Genomic DNA, 7,290 nt, shown 5'->3' with positions numbered 1-7,290 from the left:
CCAAGAAGGCTTGTAGCTCCGTTTTGGAGGTTGGAGTGGGAGCCTCGTGGATTGCCCTAACCTTGGACTCCAGGGGTGAATGCCAGAGCGTCAATTTTATAACCCAGAAAGTCCACCTGTCTAGTGGCAATGGCGCATTTTTCTTTTTTTAACTTGAGGCCATGCTGTCTGAACCTCTCTAACACTGTCGCACTCTCTGGAAGAGTTGGGGTCTGTCCCTGGCCGAGACCAAGATGTCGTCAAGTAGGGTACTACACCAGGGACGCCTGTAAAATCCGCTCCATGAGGGATTGAAAAATACCTGGGGCAACACTTACGCCAAATTGGAGACGCCTGCATCGGAAGGCACCCCTATGAGTGACGATGGTCTGAAGTTCCGCTGTTTGGTTATCAACAGGGAACTGCTGATATGCTTGAGACATGTCCAATTTAGCAAAAATATTGCCCGGCTCGAATGTGTGTAATAAGTGCTGAATGACGGGCACAGGGTAGGCGCTAACTTGTAAATATTTATTGATTGTTGTCTTGTAGTCCGAGCAAATTCTCAGGCTACCATCTTTTTGAGGTGTGACAATGGGCGTCTCCCACTTGGCGAAATCTGTTGGCTCAATGACCCCTTGTTTTAATAGTTTATCCAATTCAGCGTCTAGTTTTGGCCGAATAGCAAATGGGACTCTACGCGGTTTAGTCTGATTGGGACTGCCTGGGGGTCAACTGCGAATGAGATGGGGGTTCCATTATAACACCCCAGCTCCTAGCTGAATACATCTGCGTAATCAGCGAATAAGGAGTCAGTGTCTAAGGTTGAGACAGCATGGACTCCTGTTAGCCCTAGGCCGAGGTGGGGAAACCAATCGAGCCCCAATAAGGTGGGTAGATTGCCGTTAACTACCACTAGAGGTAGGTGACCTTTAAAAGTTCTAAAACTGACAAAGAACTTGCCTCTGCCGATCACAGGAATGGTCTTCCCCTGGTAGTCCTTCAGGCCGAACTGGCATCTTTGAAGCCGGGTAGTAGATAGGCTGGGGTGGAGTCTCTTGAGGGTGTTCCACGAAATTATTGAGAGCGCTGACCCTGTGTCAACCTCCATGTGGCACGGTTTACCTTCTAGGGAAACGGAGAGAGAAATTTTACTAACAGTGTGGCAAGTACGCTTGGCAAGGCGGTGCGTGTGACAGTTTAATACTTGCCTCTGTGGTCCCGAGTGCGAGGGAGGGAGTCTGTGTGCAGCGCTTTGGGGGTTTGGCAGACTCTCGCGATGTGCCCCCTTTTATGGCAGTTGTTGCAGGTGGCTCCTTTAAACTTGCAGGTGGCCCTTTGATGCGATCCCCACAGGCTAGGCACAGTGTGATGTGCTTGGGTGGACCGGTGTTTTCTTGTTTGACCCCTACCTGCGGCCGTCTGTCGTAGGCGGCGGTGGACGTCGTTTATGCGTTGAGGGTTTCCTCTGCTACCACCTCCTCGGAGTGGACTGGGAACGATGCCAGCTTGGCGCTTGGGCCCTGTATTTCGGTGGCTGAGTTCGTTGCCAGCTCGGCTGCCAGGGCCTCCTCGACCGCTTGTGCGAGGTTGAGGTCTTTTTGCTAGAAGGCGCCTCTGTAGGTTGAGGTCCTTGTGACCCCACAAACTAATTGATCGAGGAGCATGTCCTCCAGGTATGTTCCAAACCCGCAGTGCAGAGCTGCTGTTCTGAGGGCGGCCATATATTGATTGATGGTCTCCTTACTCGATTGCTTCCTCATACGGAAAGTGAACCTCCTGGCGATCTGTGAAGGCCTGGGAGCGTAGTGGTTAGTGAGGATCTCAAGCAACTCGGACCACGGAACGTTTTTCAACTCTCTTGGAGCTACAAGTGCTGCGGCAGTATCAGTAACGGTGGCTCCGCAGTAGATTAGGAAATAGGATTTTTCCGATGCTCTCCCGCATCCGCCAGGCCGACCGCATCGATGTAATGATTGAAGCGGTTCTTATCGATTCCCACTTCTCTTCGTCTGGTTTGAACGCCGGGAATACTGGGTTGGAACTCATGGTGCTGGAAACGGCTGGGCTACCTGCGGAAAAATCTCTCTGGGACAACGGGCGCTCGTGGGTTGCTAATGATATCAGCTTTGGAGAGGTTTTTTGCTATCCTCTCTTCTCTCTGGGTTAACCACGTTGGCTGTTAGCCGTTGGAGGTGTCTAGATTCGCGCCAGCGTGGGCGTTAGTGACTTACTACAGCGCTGTGCTGTGTCTCTCTTTGGTTTGAAATTCAAATGACACCCGTTTGAATTTCGCGCCTAATACTGAGCGGCTGCGGCTGCAGTGCTTCACTTTCCCTGTAGCTGGGCTAACAAGCGGCTACAGGCGCTTCTAACTTTCGAACCAGACCGCTTTCTCTGGCTGCGGATCAGCGTTCGCTCTTTTGTTCGCCGTTTTGTTGGCTGACCGCTCTCTCTGGCTGCGGATCAGTGTTTCTCTTATAGCCGCCGATCGCTCTCTCTGGGCTGCGGATCGGTGGCTAGTGACTCAGCGGTTGCATGGTGCTTCTGGTAGCCATCCCATCCTCGTCGCCAGTGTTAAGTTTGAGCAATGAGAGGCTGAACCAGAGCATGAGTGCAACAATACTTTATTATAACAATAAAGGGCTGACCGTGCTTGCCACGCCTGGAACTGGCTCGCAGCAATCAGCAACTGGTTGGACCCCGCAGCCTGCTTTTATAGCTGGCTGCTGGAGAGAACCAACCAATGAGGAAAGGGGGAAGAACGCCCACACAAGTGAGTGGACCTGAGTGAGAACTCCTAGAGTCCTCAGGACATAACAGGATGGCTACCAGAAGCACCATGCAACCGCTGAGTCACTAGCCGCCGATCCGCAGCCAGAGAGAGCGATCGGCCGGCGATAAAGAGCAACGCTGATCCGCAGCCAGATAGAGCGGTCAGCAAGCAAAAAGAGCAAACAAAAGAGCAAACGCTGGTCCGCTGACAGAGAAAGCGGCCAGCAAGCAATAGAAGCGAACACTGATCCGCAGCCAGAGAGAGCGGTCAGAGCGAAAGTTAGAAGCGTCTGTAGCCGCTTGTTAGCCCAGCTACAGGAAAGTGAAGCGCTGCGAGCCGCAGCGCTCATTGTTTTAGCGCGAAATTCAAATGGCTGTCATTTGAATTTCAAACCTAAAAGGTACAGCACGGTGCTGTAGTCAAGTCACTGACGCCACACAGGCGCTGAATTCAACGCCACCAATGGCTGACGGCCAAACGTGGCTAACCCAGAGAGAGAGAGAGGATTGCGAAAAGCCTCTCCAGAGCTGAAATCACTTGCCTGCCACAGGCACTAGAACATTTTTCTGCTGCCCCAGAGAGATTTTGTCCACAGGTTGTTCTACCGGCCCCATCGCCATGAATTCCAATCCAGTCTTCCCAGCGTTCAAACCGGATGAGGAGAAGTGGGAATCATACAAGAACCGCTTTAACCATTATATCGATGCAATTGGGCTGGCTGATGCTGGAGAGCATCGGAAAAAATCGTATTTCCTGATCTATTGTGGAGCCATCGTCTTTGATACGGCCACAGCCCTCGTGGCTCCACGTGAGTTGAAAAACGTTCTTGGTCAGAGTTACTTGAAATCCTCACTAACCACTATTCTCCCAGGCCCTCACAGATTGCCAGGAGATTCACCTTCCGTATGAGGAAGCAAGCGGACAAGGAGACCATCAATCAGTATATGGCGCCCTCAGAACAGCAGCACTGCATTGTGGGTTTGGAACCTACCTAGAGGACATGCTCCTCGATCAACTAGTCTGCGGGGTCAAGGACCTACACCTTCAAGGCGCCTTCTCGTGAAAAAAGACCTCAATCTCGCACAAGCAGTCGAGGAGGCCTTGGCAGCAGAACTGGCAGCGCACTCAGCCACTGAAATCCATGGCCCGACTGCCAAGCTGACGACAATTCCAATCCACTCCGAGGAGGTGGTAGCAGGGGAATCCCTTAGTGATGAAAACGACGTCCACCGCCTCTCCAACAACAGACGGCCGCAGGTAGGAGCCAAACAAGAAAACATCGGTCCACCCAAGCACATCACCCTGTGCCTAGCCTGTGGGGATCTCATCTGAGGGCCACCTGCAAGTTCAAAGGAGCCACCTGCAATAACTGCCATAAAGGGGCACATCGCGAGAGTCTGCCAAGCCCCTCAAAGCTCAACGCAAAGGCACCCCCTTCTCTCACGCGGGCCGCAGAGGCAAGTATTGAACTGTCGCACGCACCACCATGCCAAGCAGACTTGCCACACTGTTAGTAAAATCTCTCTCTCCGTTTCCTTAGAAGGTAAACCGTGCCGCATGGAGGTTGACACTGGGTCAGCGCTCTCAATTATCTCGTGGAACACCCTCAAGAGGCTCCAGCCCAGCCTGTCCACTAGCCGGCTCCAGAAGTGCCAGTTTAGCCTGAAGGACTACCAGGGGAAGACGATTCCTGTAATCGGCAGAGGCAAGTTCCTTGTCAATTTTAGAGCTTTTAAAGGTCACCTACCTCTAGTGGTAGTTAACGGCAATCTCCCTACCTTATTGGGGCTCGATTGGTTTCCCCATCTCGGCCTAGGGCTAACAGGAGTCCATGCTGTCTCAACCTCTGACACTGACTCCCTATTCGCTGATTACTCAGATGTATTCAGCGATGAGCTGGGGTGTTATAACGGTACCCTATATCATTCTCAGTCGACCCCCAGGCAGTTCCAATCAGGCTAAAACCGCAGTAGGGTTCCATTCGCTATTCGCCAAAACTAGATGCTGAATTGGATAAACTATTAAAACAAGGGGTCATTGAGCCAACAGATTTCGCCAAATGGGAGACGCCCATTGTCACACCCTCAAAAAAGACAGTAGCCTGAGAATTTGCTCGGACTACAAGACCACAATCAATAATTTTCTACAAGTTAGCGCTTACCCGGTGCCCGTCATTCAGCATTTATTACACACTTTTGAACCTGGCAGTATTTTTGCCAAATTGGACATGTCTCAAGCGTATCAACAGTTCCCTTTTGACAATCAAACAGCGGAACTCCAGACCATTGTCACTCACAGGGTGCTTTCCGATGCAGGCGTCTCCAATTTGGCATAAGTGTTGCCCTGGTATTTTTCAATCCCTCATGGAGCGGATTTTACAGGGCCTCCTGGAGTAGTACCCTACTGACGACATCTTAGTCTTGGCCAGGGACAGACCCCAACTCTTCCAGAGAGTTCGAGCAGTGTTAGAGAGGTTCAGACAGCATGGCCTCAAGTTAAAAAAGAAAAATGCGCCATTGCCACTAGACAGGTGGACTTTCTGGGTTATAAAATTGACGCCTCAGGCATTCACCCCCTGGAGTCCAAGGTTAAGGCAATTCACGAGGCACCCACTCCAACCTCCAAAACTGAACTACAGGCTTTCTTGGGGCTGTTGAACTTTTACGCGTCCTTCTTGCCCCATAAAGCATCAGTAGCTGAACCCCTACACAGATTACTGGATAAAAAGTCACCTTGGCACTGGGGGCACAAAGAAGACCATGCTTTTCACGCCGTCAAATCACTACTCACGTCAGAGGCAGTACTTATTCAATTCGACCCCAACCTTCCTTTAGTGCTGGCAGCAGACGCATCCCCTTTGGAATTGGGGCAGTATTAAGCCACAGGCTTCCCAATGGCACCGAGGCTCCCATTGCCTTTTCTCCAGGATGCTCTCTGCAACAGAGCGTAATTACAGCCAGATCGATAAGGAAGCTCTAGCAGCTGTTGCAGCAGTGAAAAATTTCACGAATTTCTTTTTGGCCATTTTTCGAGCTGGTCACAGACCACAAGCCCCTCCTGGGTCTACTAGCTGGGACAAACAGACCCCTCAAGTCCTTTCTCCTAGGATGACGAGATGGACCCTCTTCCTAGCAGCCTACTCCTACAGACTCATACACCGCCCAGGTAAAACATTGTCCCACGCTGACGCTCTCAGCCGCTGTCCCTTGCCGACTCCGGCTGAAGACCCTGCTCCTGTCCACGCTATTTTCGAGGTCACCCAATTGGACCTCCCCATCACTGCCCTTGACATTGCTGCTAAAACCAAGGCAGACAAAACGCCGCCCAGGTGCTCGACTGGGTGAGGACGAGGTGGCCGGGTGGCAATGTTGAAAACAAATTCTCACCTTTCAAGACCCGCATGCAGGAATTGTCCAGTTTGCAGGGCTGTCTACTGTGGGGCACTGAGTGGTCATCCCGACCTTACTGCGCACCCGAGTTCTGGAGGCGTTGCATGAGGGACACCCTGGCATCGTGAGAATGAAGGCATTAGCACACAGCTACGTATGGTGGCCGGGCCTCGACGAGGACGTCGTCAGATGGGTAAGTTCCTGCAACATTTGCCAGGAATCCCGTCCTGCTCCTCCTATTGCCACCCCTACTAAATGGGAGAGCGCCAGCGCTCCGTGGTCCAGAATTCACATCGACCTGGCTGGCCCTTTGCATGGGAAGATGTTCCTAGTGGTCGTGGACGCCTATTCTAAATGGATTGACGTAGCACAGCTATCCACAACCACCACACAAGCAATCACCAACGTATTAACACGCCTGTTTGTTACACACGGGCTACCTGACTCCATTGTCTCCGACAATGGCCCACAGTTCGCATCAACCGAGTTCAGCCGTTTCGCTGCCAACCTGGGTATCCGCCACATTTTCACAGCCCCATTTCATCCTGCCAGTAACGGATTGGCTGAAAGGGCCGTCAGGACTACTAAAAAAGCCCTGGCTAGGTTCAGCAAGGATGACTGGCACCACAAACTCTCGCTTCCTGATGAGCCAGCATTCAACTCCATGTTCAGTCACCAACAAGTCCCCAGCTGAGCTCCTGATGGGCAGGCGTCTGAGGACTGTATTGGACAGACTTCACCCACAATACTGCCCTGACTCTCCCTCGCTTCCACATCGGGGGTTAGACATTTTATCTTACAGGAGCCAGTATTCGCGAGGAACTTCGCTGGAGACCCCCTGTGGATCCCGGGCAAGATCGTGGCCATCACCGGACCAAGGTCGTACCGGGTCAGACTGGAGGATGGCCGGGTCTGGAAGAGGCACCTGGACCAGCTGCGTAGGCGTCTCAACACCCACTCTAGCAGGGACCCAGAATCACAAAGCAACGGAGGTCTCAGCATCAACCCCACATCCACATCCTTCCCGCGACCAGTGCACACCAACAGTCGTTCCAGAAAGCCCGAACACGGACAGCGGCGCCCTGACGGCGGACCAGCCCGATCCAGTCTCACGGAGCACGTCCCCAGTGACCAACCCTACGAGTC

Source organism: Pseudonaja textilis, chromosome 3 (genome assembly GCF_049901715.1).
Source record: "Pseudonaja textilis isolate UNSWEBS1 chromosome 3, rPseTex1.2, whole genome shotgun sequence".
In the NCBI taxonomy this organism is placed as follows: domain Eukaryota; kingdom Metazoa; phylum Chordata; class Lepidosauria; order Squamata; family Elapidae; genus Pseudonaja; species Pseudonaja textilis.
The sequence above is the reverse complement of the archived record's forward strand: the minus strand, read 5'-3'. Positions refer to the sequence as shown.